At 42.1% G+C, this 18198-nt stretch overlaps 1 protein-coding gene and 2 pseudogenes across 3 annotated transcripts in view; 2 read left to right on the forward strand and 1 right to left on the reverse strand.

Moving 5' to 3' along the window:
- The window catches only part of LOC309817092 (uncharacterized protein), a 121134-nt gene extending 106411 nt beyond the window's left edge, over positions 1-14723 (reverse strand). The window contains exon 1 of the mRNA XM_082645035.1: positions 14665-14723. The gene's annotated coding sequence lies outside the window, so the exon portion shown is untranslated. The remainder of the gene's footprint in view (positions 1-14664) is intronic.
- Positions 14129-15562, forward strand: LOC309817090 (adenylyl cyclase-associated protein 1-like; annotated as a pseudogene). The gene has a single exon. The product of its transcript is annotated as an adenylyl cyclase-associated protein 1-like (transcript).
- LOC309817093 (adenylyl cyclase-associated protein 1-like) lies at positions 15562-16553 on the forward strand (annotated as a pseudogene). Its single transcript has one exon. The product of its transcript is annotated as an adenylyl cyclase-associated protein 1-like (transcript).
- The last annotated feature ends 1645 nt before the right edge of the window (positions 16554-18198 follow it).

The raw sequence follows: 18198 nt of genomic DNA on the forward strand, positions 1-18198 counted from the left end.
GGTGGAACTGGGTTAACAGGTATGCAGTGACTGTTAAAAGGCCAGTATGAATCATTTAAGCAAATTTTTAAACATCAAATCCAGAGACCTGTGCCCAGATTCTCAGTATTTTCCTCTTGCTGTATTTTCTAGCAACTCTAAAAGTGAAATAGTAACTCATTTAATTCCCAGCCTGTGCCTCATTGTAGTAACAAGTTGCCCCTGCTATGTGCATGGCTCTCTCTTCATCTGCTTTAATCTCTTACTTTTCACACATAACTTAAAAAAATCGAAAGAATAAGCATGACTTTTGTTAGTAGAAGGTGGTTATACGAGCTTCAAAATGAGACACAGCAGCTGGATTTGGACTTGGAGAGGTGCCCGAGCCTGCAGGGAGCAGGCACCAGCAACGTGTGCCTGAGTTTGCATCATTTTGTGAAATGTGCAATCACTCCCTTCACACCGACAACAGGGATATTCTTAGCATGTGGATTTTGTCCTTTATGTAAAGTGGGGAAAGTGCACTTTATTTGCAACTAAAGCTGCAGTGATCACAGTGTTAGAACACAACCCTTTTGTTTTACCCAAGAACCAGCTGCTCCCCACAGAGGGGCCAGTGTGAGGGGTCAGCATTTATCTATTTTTATACTTTTTAAATTGAAGTATAGTTGACTTACAATATTATATTAGTTTCAGGTGTACCACATAGTGATTTGATAGCTTTATAGATTATACTCCATATAAAGTTATGATAAAGTATTGGCTATGTTCCCTATGCTGTACATCTGTACATTACATCCTTGTATCTTATTTTTTTTTTTTTTTTTTTGCTGTACGCGGGCCTCTCACTGCTGTGGCCTCTCCCGTTGCGGAGCACAGGCTCCGGACACACAGGCTCCGCGGCCATGGCTCGCGGGCCCAGCCGCTCCGCGGCATGTGGGATCCTCCGGGATCGGGGCACGAACCCGTGTCCCCTGCATCGGCAGGCGGACTCTCAACCACTGCGCCACCAGGGAAGCCCTATCTTATTTATTTTATACCTAGTAGTTTGTGCCACTTAATCCCCTACCTTGTCTTGCCCCTCACCCTCACCCTACTGATAACCACTAGTTTGTTAGCATTTTGGATTAGGAGTCAGGAGACCCTGGACCCCTGACCTGCGGTGACCACCACAGGTCTCTATGTCCTTGGTTGTCAGTTTCCTCATCTGTAAAATGAGTAATTCAGACTCTGTTGTTTCCTGAGGCCTATTGGTGGTTTTGGGAAGGTCTTAACTCACCTTAGATCACAAATGCACTTAAGTGTCCAACTTTATGTATACTCCGAATCTTCATTATAGTTGCTACATTACTATTCTCAAAAATATATTTCTAAAATTTATAAAGAATTAAGTAGTTTTGCATATATATTAAATTATATATTATATATATTTGCATATTTATACTAAATTAAGTGCCCCAAATATCATGTATATATTTATATTTCACATCATATCATATATGATATTTTTGGCATTTAATTTCAGATTTTTGTTGAAATGATCCTATCAAAGGCTATACCAGGAACCTTTCTTTGTGCTCAGCTTCCCAACATCAGGTAGCACGTTGCTTTGTTTATCTTATAATAAATTGTCACTACTCCTGACTCAATATATCATTAATAAGAACTTTACTAGAAATTAAATTCCTTAATGAAGCATTTTCACTTTTTTCTTATGAGTTAATTTTCTACATGTGTTTGAAATATGGTTATGGATTTTGTTCATTTAGTGGAATCTAATGATTAAGGGTAGTTTTACAGGGTGGAAGGAGAGGTGGTTCTAACCCAGAAAAAGCTCAGGCTTAATATGTGTACTGATGATTTTTTAAGCGATCAATCAAGCTCCATTTTCATTCTTACTTTCTTAGATGTTTTCTTTCTTTTCTTGCCAACTTTCTGATGAAGGTGGTGCTGAAGTAACATGCACATTGATGAAGATTTCCATGCACTGATGTCTTTGAGATTTAAAACCTTGGTCAGCAACAAAAAATCCCCAAATCAAGTTGTCCTTGCACTTGCATTACAGATTTATTAAAGAAGTACCCATCGAAAAATAGTGTGATAAATGCTCCGCTACCAATCTTTTGAGAAACAGATAAGCTTTAGCTTTCTAGAACTTCAGATTCAAATTTTTGTCCTGATCTTTATCTAACAAAGGTGGGAAAAGATGGAAAGAGACAGTGCCTTAAAAAGAGGGTGAGGAAGTAGAATCGGGAACATGTTTGTCAGAAGAATGAGTTTTACCTTTGTTAAAATGATCCCTTCAAATCTGAAGAGTGAGGGAAATAGGTGCCTAAGTATATACGCCTCTAAAAGACTTACTGAAAGGTAATGTTGCCAGGGGTGTCCATGTGACTGCCATAGTCTTAAGTCTACGGTGCCAGATGACAGTGTACCAGTGAGGATTCAATCAGAGAAACAGAACTGTAGATCAGATATATATGGATTTAGTAACTATTTGGCCATAAGTAATTGTGGAAGCTGAGTACTTAGCTTCTCTAAGGCTGTTATCCCCATTTCTGATGCTGGAGCTGATATCTGCTGGACAGAAGTTGGGTTTGGGGGAGGAAAGCTGATGCAAAGTGGGTGGGAGTGAGAACAAGCTGGAACCTACAAGGATGGACAGAAACCCTCATCAGTCCTTGTTGCCTCTGACCATAATGAGTAGGGTGTCCTATGGGAGCTGGACCTTTCATCATGGAGCTGAACACATACCTGGCCCAGGGGTCAAAGAAGCTGAAGGAAAAACCAGGGAAACTGAATCGATAGCTGACCCACCTGGTGGCTCAGGCCAAGGAGGTGAGCTGGCAGTTGAGTGGTGACAATGTGTGTCACCAGCCACAGAAGGGCTACAGCTCCACTTCACCCTCCTGATCCCCCACGAGGATCTCTCTCTGGCCCTCGCTGACCACACACTTGCGCAGAAGGGGATTCCAGGAGACGCGGTTCCACCAGGCCACATCAGCACATACAAAGCCAACAGGGGCAACTACTGCCTAATTTTTGGACTGGAAATTTTTCAAGAAGTTCAAACATTTAAATCAACTTGAGATAAGGCATACATTTCCTTCACCATGAGTCTATTTTGTTTCCTCCAACCTCAAAAATATCTGATTTACGCTCGGATCACTCAACTGGAATAATACAGTCCATGTAAATTATATTACCAGATGGTGTCAGTTCTCTAGGTGAAGTTACACAACAGGGGAAGAGTTTACTTATATACTCAGATTAAATGCCTTCGACCCCTCATCCCACTGATTTGGGGAAGTCCACACTTCATTTCTCACTCCCAGGATCTAGCAGCTTTGGCGTGCTGACGGTCATAATAGAAAGGAAGGTGAGACTTCGTTCTCCATTGCTGCTGCTACTACCCCTGTGTGTCATTCTTCCCAACTGGGAGGGCCAGCAGTCTTAAGATGTAAAACAGATTGTACAGAGGATCTCCTTCTTTCAACCACACTCATGGTACCTGAGTAACTGGGTCAGAAAGGGAACAAGTGTAACTCATCTGTTATATGACCTGACATAAAAACTTATAGGTTGGTGTTGTGTCTGGGACACTAGCCCTAATTCCCCTTTTCATTACAGTTATCTCCCTTTAGGATTTCGTAGGTCTCAGTCATAGCTCCAGGTCCTTCAGACACGGTTTAAAAACATGGAAACTCAATGGGAAGGAGTCTAGATCATTATCTTTCCACTCTCAGCAAGCCTCTGGGCTCCATACGCAAACATGTCCACTTTTTCACCAAACTATAAGGTGGGAAAAAGAGAACATTTACCCCAAGATAAATGGACAACACTATCTCTAGAAATGGAAAGAAGCAAGCAATTTTTACGTGCAAGCTCTCTTATTTAAATACATACATACATACTTAGAAATTAAAGTTCTACCTCACGCTTCAAATGATACCAGGTAAAGAAAAAAAGGCATCACTTGAAAAGGTTATTTTGTTAGTAATTCCAGCTGAGTATTTTGTAGTTAAGGTTTACTGCAAGCAAGAAAGATTGAACTGGGATGAAAATTACTAATTGCATGCAGGAATTATAAAATAGCTTTCTGTTAGCACATATATAACACACCCTCACCTATCATTATCGAATCTGGGCACTGCCAGAGATATCTAGATTTAACATGACAAACAACAGATGGAGAGAAACATCACCCCACCTAGGCTCTCCTGGTGTGAACCGTGGTTCATTAAGGGGGAAATTAAGGGTCATAAACAAATTGGTAGCACAGTACCAGGTTGTGCTACAGATTCGAAGGAAGGAAGAGAGGGAGGGAGGGAGGAAGGAAGGGGAGAAGGAAGGGATGGAGGGAGGGGGGAAGGGACAGAGGGAAGGAGGGGGGAAGGGAGGGAGGAAGGGAGGGAGGAAGGAAGGGAGGGAGGGAGAGAGGGAGGGAGGGAGGAAGAAAGGGAGGGAGGGAGGGAGAGAGGGAGGGAGGGAGGGAGAGAGGGAGGAAGGGAGGGAGGAAGGGAGGGAGGGAGGGAGGAAGGGAGGGAGAGAGGGAGGGAGGGAGGAAAGGAGGAAGGGAGGGAGGAAGGGAGGGAGGGAGGAAGAGAGGAAGGGAGGGAGGGAGGAAGGAAGGGAGGGAGGGAGGAAGGGAGGAAGGGAGGGAGAGAGGGAGGGAGAGAGGAAGGGAGGGAGGGAGGGAGGAAATGAGGGAGGGAGGGAGGAAGAGAGGGAGGGAGGGAGGAAAGGAGGGAGGGAGGGGGGAAAGAGAGTTATTAAATCACCAGTGTACTGTCATAAGGAAAGACATAAAGGAATTCTGTAGAATTAGAATTTAGATGACATAGGGGAGGTAGATATTGAATGAAGAAAATTGAAATAATATTTCCCCTTGGAAAATTCTTACCTATTTTGGGGGCTATTCTTAGCATGTAAAGAATTAAAGTGGCCTCAAGGATAGTAAAGAAGAAAGGAAAAGCTGGGTTTTATTTCAGGGCTTTTATTTTAAAATTTGTCCAGTCAACGGACAGAAAACTGGGGGATGAGATTAGAAAAGTTACTTTATAGTCTTCCCTTGTCACTTATTTTTCCAAACAGTGTGGAGACTGCGGGGCAATCTTTTGTGCATTTAAAATTTTCCTATTTTCGATCAAATCATATTTTGTAAAATTCCTATCCGATTCTATTCTTTTTATTTTCTTTTGTTTCAGCAAAAAAATATTTGTAGCAACTTAATATGTTGAAAATTAGCTTAGAAAATGTTGCTATAACTTATTAATCATGGTACTTTTGCTGTTACTTATTATACTTGTTTAGTAGTTAATTTCACTACCTTTGGGATTATTGAAGAAATTCTCCCTGCACTTTCAAATATAATGTGGTACTGTCTTTCTATCACCACTGGCAATTCCAGAAGAAACAATGATTCAAGCAAACATTAAAAGTGGTTTGAATATAGTAGAAGCATAAATAAGTGATTATGGGGGCTTCCCTGGTGGCGCAGTGGTTGAGAGTCCGTCTGCCGATGCAGGGGACACGGGTTCGTGCCCCGGTCCGGGAAGATCCCACATGCCGCGGAGCGGCTGCGCCCGTGAGCCGTGGCCGCTGAGCCTGCGCGTCTGGAGCCTGTGCTCCGCCACGGGAGAGGCCACAACAGTGAAAGGCCCGCGTACAGCAAAAAGTCTATTTAGTTAACACATTCAGTAAATATTTATAAAGAATGTACTTTGCACTGGACGCTATGTCAAAGAATACAAGGAAGACGGCGTGCCCACACTCACGGTGTCTGCACATTTAGTGGTGAAGACAGATACGTAGATGGTCAGTCACAGTGCTCTGGAGAGATATGGTAAGTGTAGATGGAGCAGCTGTGGGATGTCATAGCATCACTGAGGAAGGGCACCTAACTCAGGTTAGGGATTCAAGGAAAGCTTCCAGGAGGAAGAAATACCTATACTGAGACCTTAAGGAAGAAGAGGAGGTGGGTGGTTAGGAAAATGTGTTCCAGACATAAGGACTAGCCAGAGATAAAAGAAAGCAGCATACACTGGAAGAAGTGAAAGTAATTTATAGCCAGAGCTTCTACAGTGAGAGTGAAAAGTGTTGAGGAATTAGACCAGTGAGGTACATGGTAGTCAGAACTCAAAAAACCTGGTAAGTCCTGTAATGGAGTTAGGGCTTCACTGAAGTGTTTCAGCAATAATAAGAAAAAACTAAAACAACTAACATTTATATAGCACTTACATAGTATGCATTTTGTGTGGTTAATTTCATAGTAATCCCATAAGGTTATCATTATTATTATCCTTATTTTACAAAAAAAAAAATTGATGCATAGAGAGGTTAAGTAACTTTCCCAAGGTCATAAATGACAGAGCCAGGATCAAACCCGGGCAGTCTGGCTCCATGCCTTAAACCCTATAGTACTACAGCAGGAACAAGGATTGGCATGTTCAGATATTCATTTTTAAATGTTTACCTCATATTACAGCATGGAGTTCAGATTGTAGGAGTGGACAAGGAAAAAGGTTGAATAGAAACTGCTTTCGAAAGCTAGTGGATTGATTCCTGAAAATAGATGCCAGAGACTGAACAACATTAGAGGCAAAAAGGATGACTCCTTGAGAAATATATAGACTGTAAAGCCAGGGGGTCCTGGAGATCGATCAGCTGCAAGAAATGAAGAGTAGTCAAATGTGGTGCTCTGGTGTTTGGTTGGCCACTGGCTGGCTGGTGGTACCCTTCAATGAAAAGTGGAGCACGGAATGTGGAACTGGTTCTTCCCTCCTTCCTTATTTCCTTTTCATTCTTTCTTTATCACATCTGTAATGTTTATTTTGCAGAGAGGTGACAGAGTTGGTTTTGGACTTGTTGAATTCTAGATGCCAGTGAAACCTCTAAATGAAGAAGAAGTACTTGGACTCAAGGATTTGGAGCACAGTGAAGATGTACGGGCTGGGGAGTGAGATTTGAAAACAAGCAGCACGGGCCTCCCTGGTGGCGCAGTGGTTGAGAGTCCGCCTGCCGATGCAGGGGATACGGGTTCGTGCCCCGGTCTGGGAGGATCCCATATGCCGCGGAGCGGCTGGGCCCGTGAGCCATGGCCGCTGGGCCTGCGCATCCGGAGCCTGTGCTCCGCAACGGGGGGAGGCCACAACAGTGAGAGGCCCGCATACCGCAAAAAAAAAAAAAAAAAAAAAAAAAGAAAACAAGCAGCACGGATGTAATAATTTAGCCCATGGATGTGAATGAGGTCACCCAAGGAAAGCAGATAGAAGAAACATTGGGACTAGATTGGAATCCTGATGTTCAACAACCCAGTGTGAAAAACTAGAGTATGATGTTGAATTTCATTATTAACAGCTTCTATTTTATCAGCAGGAGTTTTCAACTCATGGAATGGAAGTTGAGTAGACAAAGTTGGGGGGGAACATAGTAGGGTAAACTAGACCTAACAACTTTGGCTCCTGAGGGCACATTTCATTTTCCTTTCCCTATTTAAGAATAACATTCGGTGAGGAAGAATAAAAGGTTAACAGGTTAATATCCAGTAATTCTTAAACTTATGAGAAAAGAGCAAAGAAGTGAGTTTTGATGAAATACTTCATATGGCTGAATGTACACACATAAGGGATATGGGGTCAAAAATGACTTAAGTTTAAACCCCAGTTTCACCTCTTAGCATCTGAGTGATTTTGTGTAGATAATATCACCTCATGGAGCCACAATTATCTGTGATAATGGTAATACTTCCACGACCAATGAAGGGATAAATGAGATAGTGTTTGTAAAATGCTCAATGATTAATGATTGTTTGTTGCTTTTCTTTGTTTTTCTTTTCTTTCTTTCTTTTTCTCTTTTTCAGTGTTACCAATATTGTATTAATTCTGCCTTTTCTGGTACATTGAAAGAAGAATTTTCCTGTTATTATTTGGGAAAAAGAAAACAGGGGTTTACCCTCTCAGGAATGCCATACAGGGCTGCTGAGGGTTATAATTTGAACCCAGAAAACCAGTAAACTTGTAATTTCTTGACTTTATAAAGAAAAACATCATTTTTATTACTTTAGTTGTTGAATTCAGAGGGAACAATGGCTTAATCCTCTCTTTGAAGGAGGGAGGCATGAGAGAAAGGACCACTCACTGGCTAAGATTATTCATCCAGCAAACAATACCTTCTCCATGGTTAGACTTAGGTGTTGACATTTTAATAAGAAGGGAGGGGAAAAAGCACTAAAGGACTTTTTATATAAAACATCTTCCAATGATTTGATTTTGAGTGCTTAAGTGTACTAGTCTATTTAAGGTACAAGAGAGTGAAGCAAAGGAATTTGGCATATTGTAAGAAAGTTTTTGCCACAATGATATGACATTTGTTAACAGTCTCTTATTTAGAGAGTAGAAACACAGGCCCTTCTGAATTGATAAACCTAACTCTCTATTTTTCAAAGAGTCAAGAACACAGCTCTCCTGAACACAGCTCTCCTTCCATGCCCACAGAACTTGGAAAACAACAATCTATGTATACTCAAAATACTCCTAAATTTGATTAGCTCATTTAGCTTGGAGTTACTAACCACTTAGATATATAAGCAGATATTGAGAACCAGCTCTAAGGCATGAATTCAGTCTCTATACAGCCTAGTGGTTAAGGGCTTGTGCTTCCACATTTGCGAAATGAGAGGAGGGGGAGGGAATATTGCAAATTCATAGGATTATTGGTCAGTGAAACTCCAAGGTTATTGGTGTTGGTATGGGAACATTTTTGAGACATACCAATGTAGTAATATACATTACTTTGTTCCATTCTATGGAAGAATTTTTTTTTTTTTTTTTTGCGATACACGGGCCTCTCACTGTTGTGGCCTCTCCCGTTGCGGAGCACAGGCTCCGGACGTGCAGACTCAGCGGCTATGGCTCACGGGCCCAGCCACTCCGCGGCATGTGGGATCCTCCCGGACCGGGGCATGAACCCGCGTCCCCTGCATCAGCAGGCGGACTCTCAACCACTGCGCCACCAGGGAAGCCCTAATGATTTTTTTAAAGTCATAGGTTGTGTGAATTAAAGCTACATATATTAACATTAATAAATCTTGGAAACACTATATTGAATCATAAGAAGGGCAAAGGCAGGGAGAAGGTGTGATTGGAGCAGCCAACCCAAGACGATTTATTCATGTGGGTAATGAAATGGGATAGTAGGGTCCATAGTACTTGTTCTTAATTTGCTGCATGCCTTTATTAAAAATATAGTTGAATCACTAATCATTAGAGACATGCAAATCAAAACTACGATGAGGTATCACCTCACACCAGTCAGAACGGCCATCATTAAAAAATCTACAAACAATAAATGCTGGAGAGGGTGTGGAGAAAAGGAACACTCCTACACTGTTGGTGGGAATGTAAACTGATACAGCCACCATGGAGAACAGTATGGAGGTTCCTTAAAAAAATAAAAATAGAACTACCATATGACCCAGCACTCCCACTACTGGGCATATACCCTGAGAAAACCATAGTTCAAAAAAAGTCATGTACCACAATATTCACTGCAGCTCTATTTACAATAGCCAGGACACGGAAGCAACCTAAGTGTCCATCGACAGATGAATGGATAAAGATGTGGCACATATATACAATGGAATATTACTCATCCATAAAAGAAACGAAATTGAGTTATTTGTAGTGAGGTAGATGGACCTAGAGTCTGGCATACAGAGTGAAGTAAGTCAGAAGGAGAAAAACAAATACCGTATGCTAACACATATATATGAAATATATTAAAAAAAAAAGCTTATGAAGAACCTAGGGGCAGGACAGGAATAAAGTCGCAGACATAGAGAATGGACTTGAGGACATGGGGAGGGGGGAAGGGTAAACTGGGACGAAGTGAGAGAGTGGCATGGACATATCTACACTACCAAACGTAAAACAGACAGCTAGTGGGAAGCAGCAGCATAACACGGGGAGATCAGCTCAGTGCTTTGTGACCACCTAGAGGGGTGGGATAGGGAGGGTGGGAGGGAGATGCAAGAGGGAGGGGATATGGGGATATATGTATACGTACAGCTGATTCACTTTGTTATAAAGCAGAAACACAACATTGTAAGGCAATTATACTCCAATAAAGATGTTACAAAAAAGAAAAATATATAGTTGAATATAAAACTGAGCCTACTCCATATTTATTGATCATCAGAAAATGTGGTTCACATTGGCCATTTCTGATGTCTTTGTTTCTACACTGCACAGCACCCTTCATATGTTATCCATAACCCAGTGAGCAAAATTTTAGCTTCTGTAGCACAGTGGGTGAAGCCTGGAATATTCTTCATATATGTGTGTATACCCTGTGTGTATTTACTCGTGAATTTTATACCCAACAAGATGGTTTTCTTCGCTGACTGCCATGGTAAGGTTTTCCTCCTGCGCTAATCTCTGTAGCCAGGTTCTTACCTATCTGTTTACTTTTTATAGCTCTCCACCAGAGCTCACATAAAACAGGAGAAATATTAAGTAATTTTAATATAGCTGGAGAGAACAATGAGATTGTTGTCAGTTGGCAACAACCGATGGGACGTTTCTGCCGTTTCAAGCCCATGAGTTACCTACAATTCACACATGCTTGACACCTTTAACTAGACCTTGTTCATGAGTTTCAGAAAAATCTATTTTAGGTTTGCCATAGTACTGGTTTAAAAAGCAAGATTTTTGATTAATCTAAGTATAATGCTCATAATATAAGAAAGACTTGACTTGACTTTAGTATTTTTAACCTCTATTGTTTTCCTAACCAGATCCTCAAACAAACATTTGACTAACTGACAGGTAGTAGGTGCTACCTTCTAATTTGAAAATAAGTTTTAATTTAAATTTCACATTGTTGAAGAAAAGTATTACTATTCACTCAATAATTAGACTTAATTGGTCTGAAGATTTAAATGCTACCTTGACACCAAATATTTCCAACTGTGTATATTTCACAACTCGAAAGGGACTCCTGACACCACAGCTACCAGATATATTTTATCAGCTTGTGGTATACTTTTGTAAGCAAGCAAATTTAAAAGCCTAATTGCTGACACTTAAAAATAAAAATCAGGGCTTCCCTGGTGGCGCAGTGGTTGGGAGTCCGCCTGCCGATGCAGGGGACACGGGTTCGTGCCCCGATCCCGGAGGATCCCACATGCCGCGGAGCGGCTGGGCCCGCGAGCCATGGCCGCGGAGCCTGTGTGTCCGGAGCCTGTGCTCCGCAACGGGAGAGGCCACAGCAGTGAGAGGCCCGCGTACAGCAAAAAAAAAAAAAAAAAAAAAAAAAAAAAAAAAAAATCAAAACCAAAGATAAATATTATGTTTTCTATTCTGATTTCTGGACTACATATGATATTGGTTTTTTTCATGTTAGAGACTGACTATTTATATTGCTTTCTTATTTGTCTTCTAATCAGCATCATCATTAAATAGCTACCAATTAATATGACACCAAAAGCGCAAGTAGCAAAAGCAATATTAGACAAATGGGACTACATCAAACTAAATGCTTCTGCACAGCAAACAAAACAACCAACAGAGAGAAAAGGCAACCTACAGAATGAGAGAAAATATTTGCAAAACATGTATCTGATAAAGGATTCATATCCAAATTATGTAAGAAACTCCTATAACTCAATAGCAAAAATAAAATAGTCATTAAAAAATGGGCAAAGGACTTGTAAGACGTTTCTTCAAAGAAGAAATACAAATGACCAACAGGTGTAAGAAAAGGTGATCAACATCACTAATCATCAGAGAAATACAAATAAAACCACAACGAGATATCACCTCACACCTGTTAGAATGTCTATTTTTAAAGCAAAACAAACAAAACACATATTGGTGAGGATGTGGAGAAATTGAAACTCTTACACATTTTTGTAAGAGAGGGAATGTAATGTGAGGAATTACATAAGAGGAATGTAAAATGGTGCAGCCACTATGGAAAACAGTATGGAGACTCCTCAAAAAATTAAAAAATAGAATTACCCTATGATCCTGCAATCCTGCTTCTGGCTATATATCCAAAAGAACTAAAATAAGGATCTGTAAGAAATACATGCACTCCCTTGTTCATTGCAGCATTATTCACAATAGCCAAGATACAGAAACAACCTAAATGTCCGTTGATGATGAATGGATAAAGAAAGTGATTATATATATATATATATATATATATATATATATATATATATATATATAATATAAAGTAATATTACTCAGCCTTAGAAAAAGAAGGAAATCCTGCCATATATGACAACATGGATAAACCTGGAGGACATTATGCTAAGTGAAGTAAGCTGGACACAAGGGACAAATATTGTATGAATCTGCTTATATGAAGTCTTTAAAATAGTCAAACTTATAGAAATAGAGAGTAGAATGGTGGTTACCAGGACTGAGGGAAGGGGGGTTGGGGAGTTGCTGCTCAAAGGGTATCGAACTGCAGTTATGTGAGAGGAGTAAGTTCTAGAGATCTGCCATAAAATATTGTGCCTGTAGTAAACGATACTGCATTGCATACTTAAGGATGTGTTAAGAGGGCCGATCTCCTGTTAAGTGTTCTTGCCATGGTAAAACATTAAAAAGAATCTACGAATCATATCTACCATTTATTAAGCATCTCTCTTATATCAAATATTCTGTTAGACTCGTTACATACACTAAAAATGTCTCACAATGATGTTTTATGAAATAAATATCATTTCTATTTTAAAAATGAGGAAGTGAATTCTAAGAAAGTGTGATAAATGTTGCTTTTGTCTGACTAATACAGTTTTGCCCACCCCACCCCAATTCTTATGCCATCTCCCCAAAGGTGGGAACATGGCCTATATTGGGATCACTGTAACATCTACAGGGAGTGATTCTGTAATGAACACATGATTAAACCTGGACCAATTAAATAAATTCTTGCATATTTTTCTGGTTGAAACTAGTGAAGAAGACTTTTCTTCTATTAGGTCATAAAACTAGATTTAAGGGAATCTGATATGGACACCAGGCATATTTCCTGCTATGCAGACAAAGATAAAATCAAGCTTTGACAGAAGAAATGAGAGAGGAATAACAAAGAATTCCTAATAACTTGAGTGTTTGGATCTAGTCGAGTTTCTCAATTTTGGCACCGCTGGCATTTTGGGCTCAATACTTCCTCCTGGTGGTGGTGAGGGTGCTTACCTCTACCTGGCACTAGATGCCAGTAGCACCACTTTCTTGCAGTTGTGACAACAAAAATGTCTTCAGACATTGTCAGATTTCTCCTGGGGGACAGTAGGTAGAGGGACAAAATCACCCTCTACTAAGAACTACTAAGTTATAACCAAGATTGCCATCCACCATCATATTCGCCAATGTAAAATCTTCCCCATTTGCTAAAACGAACCTGAATTTGTTTTTTGCAAATTATATCAAAAGGAATCTTGAGATAGTAAATGTTAGAGCACTGTGCTAAGGGTGATGGGTGTATGCCGTAAGGAAAACAGAAGAATTCACATCAGTGTATGTATGGGAGGGGGCAAAAGAGAGACCAGGATGCAAAGAGCTTTAAGAGTGAATTTTCCAGATTGTTGACCGAGGAAACAGATTTACCCAGGTGTGTTTCCAAAAAAAGGTATTCTGAGTTCGGCTATGTTTGGGAAATGTTTGGTTAAGCAAAGCTGCTTTTTTTTTTTTTTTTTTTTTTTAAGAATAGGATGTTCAGACTTTAGTATGATAGTGTGATTTAATATTCACCAATTTCTCAAATTTCTTTGACCAATTTTTTTAACAGCTCCAGTTAACATCTTTCATGACTTACATTCTGCAGAATTCAATGTGACAAATGTAATGGCTACTGACACAAAAGGCAGGCCAAGGCAGGGTAGACAGAACAACGTGAGGGGTAAAGAGTGAAGGGTCCCCTGCCTGTGGAGACGTAGACAGAAACCTGATCACGTTGCAGCTTATAGGCCCCTGGGTTGAGGAGGTTTATCTGCATTTAGAGAGAAGTGGAGAATCACGATGCACCCTCTAGTCTGTAACAGAGAGTTTGGACATTTCCCACCACAGGCAACCAAAGAGAGCCAATGAGAAGAATAACCTGACCCATGACGACTGTGGGAAATCTTTCTGCCATGTGGAGAGTAAATTACACCAGGGTGAGACCACAGGTAAGGGAACCTGTTAGGATCGCAACAGAAGTGGTAAGGGTTTCGACTAAATCAGTAGAAATAAAAACGGATGAAAGAGAGTGATTTGAGAAATGCTGATGCAAAAGACTGTACATTGGTATTCTTCCACTTTTCGTTGCCATTTTTAACCACTTTGGTAGGCCGTTTTAATTTCAAAGACTACCTAGTTTTTTCCACACCAGTGAGCCAAATCCTATGGGGAGGTAATGAACATAAGTGTGGCTGGCTTAGAATCTGGCCTCAGTAGAAGAAAAAATCTCCTTAAGAAATGTTTCTAGGGAGAGCGGCTGATCACAGTCCCGAGGTGCGGCAGAGCTCTGAGAAGGTGCTACCTTATGGCTGACATGCAAAATCTGGTAGAAAGATTGCAGAGAGCGGTGGGCCGCCTGAAGGCAGGCTCCATGCCCCTGACACACACCGTGGGTGTAGAGACAGTGCTGCAAAAGCAGGAACGACTCCACAGGTGCAAGTGTTGGACTCACCGTTGGCCGGTCCTGTGGCAGAGTACCTCAAGGTCGGTGAAGAGACTGGGGGAGATGTGCAGAAGCTTGCAGAGATGGCCCACACGGGTCTGAAGTTGCAGCGAGCGCTCTTGGTTACAGCTTCTCAAGGCCAGCAGCCAGCAGGCAATAAGCTTTCTGATTTGTTGGCACCCATCTCCGAGCAGATCCAAGAAGTGATAACCTTTCGGGAGAAGAACCGAGGCAGCAAGTTCAATCACCAGTCAGCTGTCAGCGAAGGTATCCAGGCCCTGGGCTGGGTGGCTATGGCTCCCAAGTCTGGTCCCTAAGTGAAGGAAATGAATGATGCCGCCATGTTGTATACAAACTGACTCCTCAAGGAGTACAAAGATGTGGGCTGGGTCAAAGGTTACTTGAGTATATGGACAGAGCTGCCGGCTTACATTAAAGAGTTCCATACCACTGGACTGGCCTGGAGCTAAACCAGGCCGTGGCAAAAGGACTGAGTGGATTGCCATCTGGACCCTCTGCTGGATCGGGTCCTCCCCCTCCACGCCCAGGCCCACCTCCCCCCGAGTCCCCACCAGTTCAGGCTCAGATGAGTCTGCTTCCCGCTCAGCACTGTTTGCACAGATTAATCAGGGGGAAAGCATCACACATGCCCTGAAACTTGTATCTGATGACATGAAGACTCAAAAGAACCCTGCCTTGAACGCTCAGAGTGCTCCAGTATGAAGTGGCCCCAAACCATTCTCTGCATCTAAACCAGGAGTCAGCCCATCCCCCAAACCAGTCACAAAGAAGGAGCCAGCTCTACCTGAACTGAAGGGCAAGAAGTGGAGAGTGGAAAATCAGGAGAATGATGACATGAAGACTCAAAAGAACCCTGCCTTGAACGCTCAGAGTGCTCCAGTATGAAGTGGCCCCAAACCATTCTCTGCATCTAAACCAGGAGTCAGCCCATCCCCCAAACCAGTCACAAAGAAGGAGCCAGCTCTACCTGAACTAAAGGGCAAGAAGTGGAGAGTGGAAAATCAGGAGAATGTTTCCAACCTGGTGATAGATGACACAGAGCTGAAACAGGTGGCTTTCATATTCAAGTGTGTCAACTCAACATTGCAAATCAAGGGCAAAATTAACTCTGCTACGATAGATAACTGTAAGAAACTCTGTCTGGTGTTCAATGACGTGGTGGGCATCATGGAGATAATCAACTGTAGGGATGTCAAAGTTCAGGTAATGGGTAAAGTGCCAACCATTTCCATCAACAGAACAGATGGCTGCCACGTTTACCTGAGCAAGAATTCCCTGGATTGTGAGATAGTCAGTGCCAAATCTTCTGAGATGAATGTCTTCATTCCTACAGAAGGTGGTGACTTCAATGAGTTCCCAGTCCCTGAGCAGCTCAAGACGATATGGAATGGGCAGTAGTTGGTCACCGCAGTGACAGAAATTGCTGGATAAGCAAAGTGCCACTGGGTTCTTTGCCCTCTCCCTCACAGCGTGGGATAAATCTGTATCAAGATGGTTCTTTTCTAGATTTCCTCTACCTTTCTGCTCTTAAACTGCTTCTCTGCTTTGAGAAGCACAGCTACCTGCCTTCACTGAAATATCCTTCAGGCTGAGATCTGGGGTGGGATAGCAGGTCTTTGATCTTCTGCAGGAAGGTGCAGCTTTTCTGTATTAGCTCAACCATACAGCCAGTCCATTCTTAAGGAACTGCACATCAGGACAGGTGTGTTTTAGCTTTCAGCCTTTGGGGTTATTTGACCATAAAATAGTCTTTGGGGAAGAAGAAAGCAGTCCCCAGGAATTAACAGATCAGAACGTTCACACAAGTTAATCTTTTTCTAACAATGAGCGTGAAGGTAGCAGAACCTGGTGTGACCCTAGTTGGTTCTTCTAACTTAAACTAACTTTCACTATTGACAAGTGAGGCAAGGGTTGCACAGGACCAAAGGCTGAAGCTTGGCCATCTAGCATTCCAAGCAAAATGATTTCCTATAAGCATTCCTTTTCTTCTGCATTCCATCCTGTATCTGCCCGAACCTGAGATAGTAGGTTGTCCTGTGTTAGCTGCCGGGATGGTGCCCTGCACCCAGGCCAGCTAAAGGAGTCTTGGACCCTTCCTCTCTCTGGGGCCCCTGCCCACCACCTTCCTACAGAGATGACTTAAAAAGAGAGAGAGAAAAAAAAGGAAAACCACACCATTCCCAGGAATCTGGCTTCCCTTTCTCCTTCCATGCTGGGTGCCCATGATCCATCTTCATTGCTTCCTTTGCCCTGTCATGCTCAACAGCTTTTTTGCTTCTGTCTGGGCACCTGAACAGAGGACTAAAATCTCCATTGCAGGCTGGTTTTAGGTCTTGTGTAAAAATCTTGCACAGAATTGCTATTGTAAATTTCAGCTTTTCCTCTAGGACAAACACTTTACCAAAATATGCAACTTTTTTTGGTGGGAAGAGAGATTGTCCTGTGACTTCTACCCATTTCCTGAGGCCTGTGGAAATGAACCTTTATGTACGTAAAGTTATACAGAAAATAGAATAATATTAAAACAAAAAAAAGAAATGTTTCTAGAAGCCACTTCTACTAGCTCCATAATAGACTCCATTTTATCCATAAAATATAAAAATACTAGTACATCCTATCCTGATATCCGATATAGAGGCACCATGTCTGTGTTGAGCCCCTGTGTGTAGTTTTCTTAGTGACTTTGCAAGCGGAAAGCATCAAGCTGCTCCCTTGCTCTCTCCATGTGTTAAAACCATCAGGGTTGTAATGGGCATCTTTGGATCAGATACCTTCTGGCTCTTGCCGTCTTTGTTGCCTGCATGCTGAAAGATAAGGGTTTGGCCAACCAGCCAGGGCTTGCACAGGGGAGCTCACAGGGTCTCGCTCACGCCTGGCAGCATCTGGACACTCGGTGTCATTATGCAAGTTATCATCAATCAGCAGGCAGCTGCTTTTAGGACTTCCAGGCAGCAAGGCAAACATTTGCGCTTGTGGTTTCCTCCCCAAGCATGCTGGACCCAGGGCCCATCAGACAAGAGAACTGCACACACAATCACTGCCCACTGCTCAGGACCACTTGAACAGCTGTTCCAGGCTGGTGTCGGGATGCTCACCTGGCAGCCCTGTTCAAGTGCAGAGGAAGATGTGCAGATTAGAGCCTGTTTGCTCAACACAAAGGGCTTTCTGTGAAAGAACCACAGGGAGGCCGGGGAGGGAGAAGCGAAGCTGAGGATAAATCTAACAAGACATTTCTTCATAAAACAGACCAGATGATGTAGACACAGGGGTGTACAAGACCAGCTGAAAACAAAATGCAAAAAAACCCCACCACAAATAGAAACCATTTGGATCCTGATGGAATGACAGTGAGGCTGGCCAGCTGTGTTCAAGGAATAAGAAGAAGGAACACTGATTCCATAACCAACGAATAAATACTTATTAAGCACGTGCCATGCACCCAGCCATCTAGAATACAAGATGAAAAGCAAGGACCTTGGGCTTCCCTGGTGGCGCAGTGGTTGAGAGTCCGCCTGCCGATGC

Source organism: Mesoplodon mirus, assembly GCF_964341445.2.
Source record: "Mesoplodon mirus genome assembly, chromosome: 15".
Taxonomy (NCBI): Eukaryota; Metazoa; Chordata; class Mammalia; order Artiodactyla; family Ziphiidae; genus Mesoplodon; species Mesoplodon mirus.